We start from the raw sequence: 12,254 nt of genomic DNA on the forward strand, positions 1-12,254 counted from the left end.
TATTTTGACTTTGAAGTTTAAAAAATCTCAATTTCGGTGAGGATTTTATTTTTGGGGGGGTGGTGGGAGGTCCTGTGCAGTTGTTAATCAAACAAATACATGTGAACACAAAGTTTTTTTCAATTTGAACTTATTTAAAAATCAAATGTGAACCGTTTAAGGGTATCATTGTACATGATCGCATCTGTCTACAGTCATCAGGTGTGCTGTAAGTGTGAATCTGTGCCTGCTGTCAGTATTGGTTCATAGTCACTCCTGCTCCCAGATGATGTGATTCAGCTCCTTGTGAGCAGTAGCAGCTGTGTGGAAACATGTCTTGACAGCTGCCCTCAGGCCCCAGCAATAGCACTGAATGCCTCTAAGTACTTACCTTCTCTGATTTAGGCATCCTCGTTGGTTCAGAGAAAACAGACTACAGTGAGTCAGTCCACCAACACGTGGATGACAATACACATAGACTCTTGTCCAGAATCTGCATGCAAAGCTTGTAAACAAAACATGTTGACCAAACTTAACAGCTGCTCTCTGTTCCTGGAGCATGCAGAATAATGTGAAAAAAATACAAATGGACTACCCTAATTTATTTTGGGGTCCTGACTCTTTGACTTTCCCCTGAACAAATTAGAAGACTGTGTCACATAGCCCTATATGTACTACTCGCTGCTGGCAGAGTACACTGTGGTTATAATAATCAAATTGCTAGCCTAATTTTGTACTGATGTCGTCTCCCTCTCCTCTCATCTCTTTTGGTCGAGTCCAATGTTAGTTCTCTTTTCTCTTTTATAGATGTTGACCTTTACTTAAATGTGATATTTGTGTTTTCTTGATGTGCATTGAACATCCAACAGCAAAGTCAACAAACTATTGTTTAACTGGAAGGGACTCTTGTCTAGTTGTTTCATACGCTCCACTCATAAGAGAAATTAGAATTGAGTAGAGCTGGTCCTTTTGGATGATTGGTCTTTCTGAAAGGAATCAACCTTGAAGGTTGTGGGTGGACATGATCCAACGATAGTGGATATGAACCAATGATAATGAATACATGGAGAATAAAGTGTACATAAGGTGGTATGTTTTATACTGTTTCTCAATGGCTGTGTTTACACAGGCAGCCAAATTCTGATCTTTATACTTTAGACCTTTTTCTGAGCTGATCTGATTGGTCAAAAGATTTAGAAAATGTATGATTTCAATTCATTCCCTTTTATAGAATGTACTTGCATTGAACATGTACAAATTCTGAATAGCTTTCATTACAATACAACACAATACAGAAGGCTAAAATTAAGCAATAAGGCCCGAGGGGGTGTGGTATATGGCCAATATACCACGGCAAAGGGCTGTTCTTAGGCACGACACGACGCGGAGTGCCAGGATACAGCCCTTAGCTGTGGTATATTGGCCATATACCACAACCCCCCAGACATGCCTTATTGCTATTATAAACTGGTAACCAACATAATTAGAACACTAAAAAGAAATACCACACCTTTCAGCCAATCAACATTCAGACCTCGAACTACCCAGTTTATAATAAGGCTATAGGTATTCCCCCACCCCTTTCTTCTGCAACACTTCTGGAGAGCAGTTACTGTTTCCATATTGACTCTGTAGAGGCATCATCGCCATATCAATGGAAGCTTTACATCTACCATAGCCTCTGATCTTTGGCTCGATGAGAAGGAAGGAACGTCCAGTTCCCTGGCGTTCAGTGGGAGTCAAGACGCCTTGGCTTTGAGTAGACAGGTAGGAACCAGTGTGGTGACATTACTGTAGATTCCTAGTGAGAAAGCCCCAGAGATGTATTGTAGACCTGGGTTTACTCCTGGCGTTCCATACAGAGCTTTTCTCTCATGTTTAACAATTGGATTGTAAAGTAGGAATAGGTCAGACAGACAGGGTGACATAAACAGAGCACCTGAGGCAGGAATGACAGTGGTCATCCTTTCAGGTCACCCAAATCACCTGGTGCTCTGTGAGTGTGCCTCGGTGCTCAGTGTTCAAGAGGATCAGAACGATTCTGTTGCTATGCCATGATACAAGGAACCTAACCTTACTTCCGAGTTCCAAACTGCCTCAGGATGCAACGTCAGCAAATTAACTGTTTGTCGGGAGCTTCATGAAATGGGTTTCCATGGCTGAGCAGACTCACACAAGCCTAAGATCACCATGCACAATGCCAAACGTTAGCTGGAGTGATGTAACGCTCGCCACCATTGGACTATGGTGCAGTGGAAATGCGTTCTCTGGAGTGATGATTCACGCTTCACCATCTGGCAGTCCGATGGACGAATCTGTGTTTGGCGAGAACGCTACCTGACCCAATACATAGTGCCAACTGTAAAGTTTGGTGGAGGAGGAATAATGGTCTGGGGCTGTTTTCATGGTTCAGGCTAGGCCCCATATTTCCAGTGAAGGGAAATCTTAATGCTACAGCATACAATGACATTCTAGACGATTCTGTGTTTCTAATTTTGTTGCAACATTTTGGGGAAGGCCCTTTCCTGTTTCAGCATGACAACGCTCCTGTGCATAGAGCGAGGTCCATACAGCAGTGGTTTGTCGAGATCGGTGTGGAAAATCTTGACTGGCCTTGACAGAGCCCTGACCTCAACCCCATCGAACACCTTTGAGATGAATTGGAACGCTGACTGCAAGCCAGGCCTAATCGCCCAACATCAGTGCCCGACCTCACTAATGCTCTCGTGGCTGAGTGGAAACAAGTCCCCGCAGCAATGTTCCAACATCTGGTGGAAAGCCTTCCCAGAAGAGTGGAGGCTGTTATAGCAGCAAATGGGGGGACCAACTCCATATTAACGTCCATATTGGAATGAGATGTTCGCCAAGAAGGTGTCCGCATACAACAACTAAAGGATACATTTAAAAAAAGAAACAATACAACCAAATAAAAATAGTGTGGGTGTGTGTAGTGTGTTAAGGTGTGAATGCCAGGGAGACACTGCTTCTGGGTCCTGGCAGTCAGAGGTGTGAGAGTCAAGGGCTGTGGAAACCATACTTCACTACCAAGCCTATTATCAGCTACTCTCTTGATAGAATTACACACACACACAACAGCTCAGAACTTCTACAATAAAAGCAACGGACAAGGTTGTAAAATGCTATTGTGGGTCCTGTACTAATATTTGGGTTCTATTTTATCTTTATTTAGCTATGTCCTGTAGATATTTGGGTGTTTATATAACAACACAGCTGCTGATAACCCAAGAAAACACAGAGTACAGAGCCATGCAGGGAAAACATATGGGACCTCAGCTGCTCTTATCGGCTCAGGAGAGTGTGAAACAAACAGGGTAGTAGAACATGGGAGACAATAGCACTAACAACAGCGGTTCAGTGACTGACAGGATTCTATATCTAAAGTTAAGGATGGGAAAAACAGCCATCTTAGACTTTGACAAAAATCCCTTCCTGCACCTGTCACGCTCTCTCTTCATCACACCTACAGTAGGATGGTGGGTCTGTGAACATCTGGAGCTGTGAGTGGAGGATGTATTATTCTGTGTTTTGATGCTTTTATAAAGAATAGAATGTCTTTTATAGTCATTTCAATAAAATGTACCTCTAGATTATATGCCGTTATGAGTATGAGGCTGTGTGAATAATCAAGTTGACATGGTGGTTAGCTGGAGGAGTGGAGGTGGAAGGGAGGGTGGGAGTGGTAGTCTACCTGGTCTCTCCGAGGGCACCCTGTCCTTGCTCTGCTGTGATTGTGTGATGCAGGCATCATCATATGACATCCGTACCAACATAATTAGAACAGTAAATGGAAACTCAATTATCCTTCGGGTTGAAATTATGCTGCATCTCTATTGTTCATTTCAATCATTGCCAGGGGACAGAAATGTGTGTCCTTGAGTTTATTGTCTAGCTGATTGTTTGGGATTCAGTCTACATTTCTGTCTGAGTTTTGAATGCTGGAGCGAGGAGAAAAAGTAATAAGCATCGATTGTGAATGTAGCTGAGAATTGGTATGAATGTATTGATCTATTAGTCTGAGAGGAGAGTATGAATTAAAACTCACACAATAACAATACATCAAGTCCCTGACCCACATTTACTATTTGCTGGATATTGTAGAAAAACATTCTTCAAATTAGTTTGTTGATTTTTGTTTATGTCTTTTCAGACTTTGCTAGTGTAGACTAATGCCGTATTTCCCTTCTGTGTCTTTGATGTATGAATGCTATTGGCTACTTTTAAGCAGCAATCAATGATCATCACTTTTTCTCACTCAAGCAATGATTCTTCAGTCAGTAAAAACTCATTGATGGTTCAGAAATATAAATTGGATCGCAAACTAAATAAGCTAGATAATTAGCTCAAGTACATACATTTCTGTTCCTTAGCCTCTATCATCAATCCACATACACGGAGAGGAATGTCAGCAGGTCAGATTTTCAGAAAACATATTTTCTGGCATAGCTTTCAGACATCAGTAGCAGAGCAGCATTTTTACCTCAGCATCTTGGTGAAATATTCATGGCCCATTGAGGGCATATGAGTTTATACTTCCTGATGTTTTGTTTCTATACCTGGAGAGAGATTTGTTGTATAGTTTGTAGGTGTTCCCCCTGAGCGATCTCTGACTCTGTTCTTTGTACTCCTGCCAGAGCCAAAAAGAGACCCGGGCCACATGTGGACATTGTTTATGACCAATTAACAATTCAAAAGCACCATGAAAATAGAGTGGAAAAACATAGCAGACTTCACGTACCGATGCTAAGGCTCTCAATGTGCTCTAGAAAATCACCTTGCTGGTGGCATAGTTTTCAAAGACCTGATTTCCATGTTGTGTTCATATGAGAGTGGATAGGTGTGTGAGTGGAGCTCAGGTCTCCGATCAAGAGAACAATACAGCCTTAATGTGACCCAGACTGAGATCACACACCAAGAGCCAGTTAGGTAAATGCAGACAGAGATAGGAACCAGGAATCAATACACTACACTGCTGCGTTAGGATGTATTTATAGTGACGGCCATCCATTGTGAGCCAAGTTGTTGTGATATGAAAAGTAGTTACATAAATGAAGTTGAACCATAGGCTTTGATATCATAGTACACTAATGGACATTGGCTTAAGGAATGTGTCAGATAAAGTGGCCACTGAGTGAGAGATTCATATTAGAAGGCTTTTATTTTTGGTTAAGTTGGAGACGTGAATCCAACATCAAACTTCTTAGGTTGCCGACAAGTTAATAGGCAATTTATTGTATTTCAAAAGTGATATTGAATTGTGTTTGGTTGTCAATGCAACCAAATTTCAACATTTGAAGAAGATACAATACAGTGCATTCGGAAAGTATTCAGACCCCTTCCCTTTCTCCAAATGTTGTTATGTTACAGCCTTATTTTGAAATGGATTAAATTAATATTTTTCCTCATGAATTTACACACAATACCCCATAATAACAAAGCAAAAACAGGGTTCTAGAAATGGTTGCAAATGTATTAAAAATAAAAACTTATTTACATAAGTTTTTGGACCCTTTGCAAAGAGACTCAAAATTGAGGTGCATCCTGTTTCCATTGATCATCCTTGAGATGTTTCTTCAAGTTGATTGGAGTCCACCTGTGGTAAATTCAATTGATTGGACATGATTTGGGAAGGCACACACCTGTCTATATAAGATCCCACAGTTGACAGTGCATGTCAGAGCAAAAACCAATCCATGAGGTTGACGTAATTGTCCATAGAGCTCCGAGACAGGATTGTGTTGAGGCACAGCTCTTGGGAAGGGTACCAAAACATTTCTGCAGCATTGAAGGTCCCAAAGTACACAGTGGCCTCCATCATTCTTAAATGGAAAAAGTTTAGAATCAGCAAGACTCTTCCTCGCACTAGCCGCCTGGACAAACTGAGCAATCTGGGGAGAAGGGCCTTTTTCAGGGAGGTGACCAAGATCCCACCCCCCAGGTGCTCTCAATTGTTGACTTCTGTAAATGTAAAAGCCTTGGTTTCATGCAGGTTAACATTAGAAGCCTACTCCCTAAGTTTGTTTTACTCACTGCTTTAGCACACTCTGCCAACCCAGATGTCTTAGCCATGTCTGAATCCTGGCTTAGGAAAACCATCAAAAACCCTGAAATCTCCATCACTAACTATAACATTTTCCACCAAGATAGAACTGCCAAAGGGGGCGGTGTTGCAATCTACTGCAAAGATAGTAATACAGAACTCTGCAGGCTATCTAAGTCTGTAACCAAACAATTTGAGCTTCTACTTCTAAAAATTCACCTTTCCAGAAACAAGTCTCTCACTGTTGTCACTTGCTATAGACCTCCCTCTGCCCCCAGCTGTGCCCTCGATACCATATGTGAATTGATTGCCCCCCATCTATCTTCTGAGTTCGTGCTACTAGGTGACCTATACTGGGACATGCTTAACACCCCGGCCAACCTACATTCTAAGCTTGATGCCCTCAATCTCACACAAATGATCAATGAACCTACCAGGTACAACCCCAAATCAGTAAACACGGGCACCCTCATAGATGTCATCCTAACTAACTCGTCCTCCAAATACACCTCTGCTGTTTTCAATCACGATCTCAGCGATCACTGCCTCATTGCCTGCATCCATAATGGGTCTGCGACCAAACGACCACCCCTCATCACTGGCAAACTCTCCCTGAAACACTTCTGCGAGAGGGCCTTTCTAATCGATCTGGCCGGGGTATCCTGGAATGACATTGACCTCATCCCGTCAGTAGATGATGCCTGGCTATTGCTTAAAAGGGCCTTCCTCACCATCTTAAATAAGCATGCCCCTCTCTAAAAATGTAGATCTAGGAATAGATATAGTCCTTGGTTCACTCCAGACCTGTATGCCCTTGACCAGCACAAAAACAGTTAGGAACAAATATACACAGGCAGTTAGAAAAGCGGAGGCAAGCTTTTTCAAACAGAAATTTGCATCCTGTAGTACTAACTCAAAAAAGTTCTGGGACACTGTAAAGTCCATGGAGAATAAGAGCACCTCCTCCCAGCTGCCCATTGCTCTGAGGCTAGGAAACACTGTCACCACCGATAAATCCACAATAATTGAGAATTTCAATAAGCATTTCTCCACGGCTGGCCATGCTTTCCACATGGCTACCCCTACCCCGGTCAACTGCCCGGCACCCTCCACAGCACCCCGCCAAAGCCCCCACCATTTCTCCTTCACCCAAATCCAGATAGCTGATGTTCTGAAAGAGCTGCAAAATCTGGACCCCTACAAATCAGCCGGACTTGACAATCTGGACCCCCTCTTTCTAAAATGACCTGCCGAAATTGTTGCAACCCCTATTACTAGCCTGTTCAACCTCTCTTTCGTATCATCTGAGATTCCCAAAGATTGGAAAGCTGCCACGGTCATCCCCCTCTTGAAAGGGGGTGACAATCTAGACCCAAACTGCTACAGACCTATATCTATCTTACCCTGTCTTTCTAAGGTCTTCGAAAGCCAAGTTAACAAACAGATTACTGACCATTTCAAATCCCACCATACCTTCTCCGCTATGCAATCTGGTTTCAGAGCTGGTCATGGGTGCACCTCAGCCACGCTCAAGGTTCTAAACGACATCATAACCGCCATCGATAAGAGACATTACTGTGCAGCCGTATTCATCGACCTGGCCAAGGCTTTCGACTCTGTCAATCACAACATTCTTATTGGCAGACTCGACAGCCTTGGTTTACCAACTATTCCTCTGATAGAGTTCAGTGTGTCAAATCGGAGGGCCTGTTGTCCGGATCTCTGACAGTCTCCATGGGTGTGCCACAGGGTTCAATTCTCGGGCCGACTCTTTTTTCTGTATACATCAATGATGTTGCTCTTGCTGCTGGTGATTCTCTGATCCATCTCTACGCAGACGACACCATTCTGTATACTTCTGGCCCCTCCTTGGACACTGTGTTAACTAACCTCCAGACGAGCTTCAATGCCATACAACTCTCCTTCTGTGGCCTCCAACTGCTCTTAAATGCAAGTAAAACTAAATGCATGCTATTCAATCGATCACTGCCCGCACCTGCTCGCCCGTCCAGCATCACTACTCTGGGCGGCTCTGACTTAGAATACGTGGACAACTACAAATACCTGGGTGTCTGGTTAGACTGTAAACTCTCCTTCCAGTCTCACATTAAGCATCTCCAGTCCAAAATTAAATATAGAACTCATGCTGCCAAACATACCCTCGTAAAACTGACCATCCTACCGATCCACGACTTCGGTGATGTCATCTATAAAATAGCCTCTAACACTCTACTCAACAAACTGGATGCAGTCTATCACAGTGCCATCCGTTTTGACACCAAAGCCCCATACACTACCCACCATTGCGACCTGTACGCTCTCGTTGGTTGGCCCTCGCTTCATACTCGTCGCCAAACCCATTGGCTACAGGTTATCTACAAGTCTCTGTTAGGTAAAGCCCCGCCTTATCTCAGCTCACTGGTCACCATAGCAGCACCCACTCGTAGCACGCGCTCCAGCAGGTATATCTCACTGGTCACCCCCAAAGCCAATTCCTTCTTTGGTTGTCTTTCCTTCCAGTTCTCTGCTGCCCATGACTGGGACGAATTGCAAAAATCTCTGAAGCTGGAGACTCACATCTCCCTCACTAGCTTTAAGCAACAGCTGTCAGAGCAGCTTACAGATCACTGCACCTGTACGTAGCCCATCTGTAAATAGCCCGTCTATCGACCTACCTAATCCCCATACTGGTATTTATTTATTTATTTTGCTCCTTTGCACCCCAGTATGTCTACCGGCACATTCATCTTCTGCCGATCTACCATGCCAGTGTTTAATTGCAATGTTGTAATTACTTCGCCACCATGGCCTATTTATTTCCTTAACTTACCTCATTTGCACTCACTGTAATATAGACTTTTTGTTTTCTTTTGTTCTACTGTATTATTGACTGTATGTTTTGTTTATTCCATGTCTAACTCTGTGTTGTTGTATGTGTCGAACTGCTACGCTTTATCTTGGCCAGGTCACAGTGGTAAATGAGAACTTGTTCTCAACTAGCCTACCTGGTTAAATAAAGGTGAAATAAAAATGTAATTTAAAAAAATAATAATAGAAAATGGCTCAAGTAAGTGAATGTCACCCAGTAAAATACTACTTGAGTAAAAGTCCAAATATATTTGGTTTTAAATATTCTTAAGTATCAAAAGTAAATGTAATTGCTAAAATGTACTTAATATCAAAAGTAAAAGTATAAATAATTTCAAATTCTTTATATTAAATAAACCAGACGGCACAATTATCTTGCTTTTTTTATTGACGGATTGCCGTCTGCACACTCCACCACTCAGATATAATTTACAATTGAAGCATTTGTATTTAGTGAATCCGCCAGATCAGGTAGTAGGGAGACCAGGGATGTTCTCTTGATAAGTGTGTGAATTGGACCATTTTCCTGGCCTGCTAAGCATTTCAAATGTAACGAGTACTTTTGGGTGCCAGGGAAACTGTATGGAGTAAAAAGTACATAATTTTCTTTAGGAATGTAGTGAAGAAAAAGTAAAAGTTGTTAAAAATATAAATAGTAAAGTACAGATACCCCACAAAACTACTAAAGTAGTACTTGAAAGTATTTTTACTTAAGTACTTTACAACTCTCCCGACAGGACAACAACCCTAAGCACACAGTCAAGACAATGCAGGAGTGGCTTCGGGACAAGTCTCTGAATGTCCTTGAGTGGCTCAGCCAGAGCCCGTACTTGAACCTGATCAAACATCTCTGGAGACCTGAAAATAGCTGTGCAGCAATGCTCCCCATCCAACCTGACAGAGCTTAAGAGGATATTCAGAGAACAATGGGTGAAACTCCCCAAATACAAGTATGCCAAGTTTGTAGCTTTATACCCAAGAAGACTCGAGGCTGTAATCATTGCCAAATGTGCTTCAACAAAGTACTGAGTTAAGGGTCTGCATACTTGTAAATGTGATATTTCAGTTTTTTATTTGTAATAACTTTGCAAAAAATAATTTAAACCTGTTTTTGCTTCGTCATTATGAGGTAATGTGTGTAGATTGATGAGGAAAAATACAATTTAATCCATTTTAGAATAAGGCTGTAAACGTAACAAAATGTGGAAAATGTCAAGGGATCTGAGTACCTTCTGTCTTTAATTCCAGTTTGTCTACAAATGAATAATATATATGTTGAATTCACGTCTCCATCTCAACCAAGAATCAAAATGAAAGAATAGTACTAAATCAAATCAAACTTTAAATGCACTTTAAATAAAGTTTGATATGATTTAGTCCAATTCTTAAACGTCAATTTTTGGAGACGTGAATCTAATATTTAAATGATTAATTTGTAGACAAACTGGAATTAAAACTAGAATAAGTCAGTGGCACAGATGGAACGATCCAAGCAGAAGACACATCTCCTTCAAATGTTGATATTTGGTTGCATATTTGGTTGACAACCAAACACAATTCAATGTCACTAAATATCATAACATTTGAAATCCGGACTAGAAACCCTAGGCCTATTTGTATTGTCTATTTTGAGTTGAATTCTGGGTTGAATTGAGACAATAGCTGTTGATGACTTTGCAAATGCTACATAAGCCTCAATAGCATCAACGATGTTATATGAGTGGTAAAGTATGGTCACATTTAATTTGTCTCTGTTCAACCTACCTTTAGGAATGACTTCGATAGCAACGGTGAATCTGTTTTGTTTTTAAGTGAAGATCTATCAAGAATCATTCTCACGATAGCACATTGGTAATGGTCTGTGACTAATAGCTAAGCAGTGCTGGGCTTGGTTAAAACCCTGGATGGGAGAAGATATGACGTTGTTTTAAAGGTGCAAATTCAACATATTTTATACAAGGGTTGTCTATGTTGGAATGTGGTTACCATGATGACATAATCCTGTTGTGAAAATACACCCTCAAAACAACCTTTTACACTGATGACTTTTTTCAAATCCGATATATTTTCCACATGGATTCCACATCACAAGGGTGCTGAGGGTGGATGAATATTTTACATATAGTGAGTCGATCTTTGTATTTATCAATGGAGCCTCTGATTGTTGAATGGCCTGTATGGTGAATCACCTCACCTTCAGAGAACAAACCTGTGACAGCTCTCCAAACTGGGACTAAAATATGCTGGCTGGCTCCATGCACGTGTCATAAACATATTCAAATCTCTCTGTGAATAACAAATGCCTTAAGGGCTCTCCTTTTTTTTACTGGCAAATGTAATTTTGTTTGTTTAAAGGAAAGCATCTTTCTTTGTGTCCTTAAAAAACAAAATACAGGAATGAATGAATGGTGATATTTGACAGGGAGGTTGTTTGTTGAGGTTGTTCCAAGAGCGCTATCAGTAGCTGACACAATGCTCTTCCTGTTAATTGTCTGGGTCCTATTTACCTGGGTGGTAATGATAGGAGCTTCCCTTGAGCACCTTGCATCAGAAAATATTCAGAGTTGCTACAAACAATGGGGTAAAACATATTTTAAGCACTTAAAAAATGCTATAGTCAATCTGCTTTTCAACCTTTATCTTTTGGTAGAAGACAACCTTAAAATCATATCCAATGCCTAATACACAATTTCAAGAAGGTAAAATGTTTTTTGATTCAACTTTTTTGAACATGTCATGTCTTGCAAAGTTTTTGACCTTACAATTTCACTAAGCGATGTGAATGGGTACATTCACTAACCTCAGACTGGCTAGTCACACAGCGAGAGCAAGCAGGCTAAATCATCTCTTTTTCCATAAAAGTGTAGCCGCAAGGAAAGTTGCAGTTGTCTTATTTCCTGCCAGCTCCCACCTGTGTATAATGGCTGAACCAACCCTAATGTAACCTCACCAAACACAATGTTGCTGAGATGCCTATAAGGACTGTTTCTGTCCCTCACCAGCACACCAATATAGCATGAAAATGAAAAACATGAAAAGGAAACAAACATAATAGCTTCTGCTACCAGAGATTTGAAATTCAATACAATGATTATTATGTGTGTATTTCTTTTCAGCCTAAAATGTGTCTGTGAATCACTTGGCAGGTTAAAAAAACATTTAAAGTAGCATCTTGTTTACCAGAGTTGCTCGTTGTTACTGGAAAAATATGCAACCTGTCAAGTTACCCCATGACATTGCCTGAAGTGAAACACATTACTATAATTTGATTTCTCATCTTTATCTGGCAGCAGATTTGGTGCCAACTATTTGAGATTGGCAATTAGGCAGTAGGAACTTTAACCATGAG

The sequence above is a fragment of the Oncorhynchus masou genome, chromosome 2 (assembly GCF_036934945.1).
Source record: "Oncorhynchus masou masou isolate Uvic2021 chromosome 2, UVic_Omas_1.1, whole genome shotgun sequence".
NCBI lineage: Eukaryota > Metazoa > Chordata > Actinopteri > Salmoniformes > Salmonidae > Oncorhynchus > Oncorhynchus masou.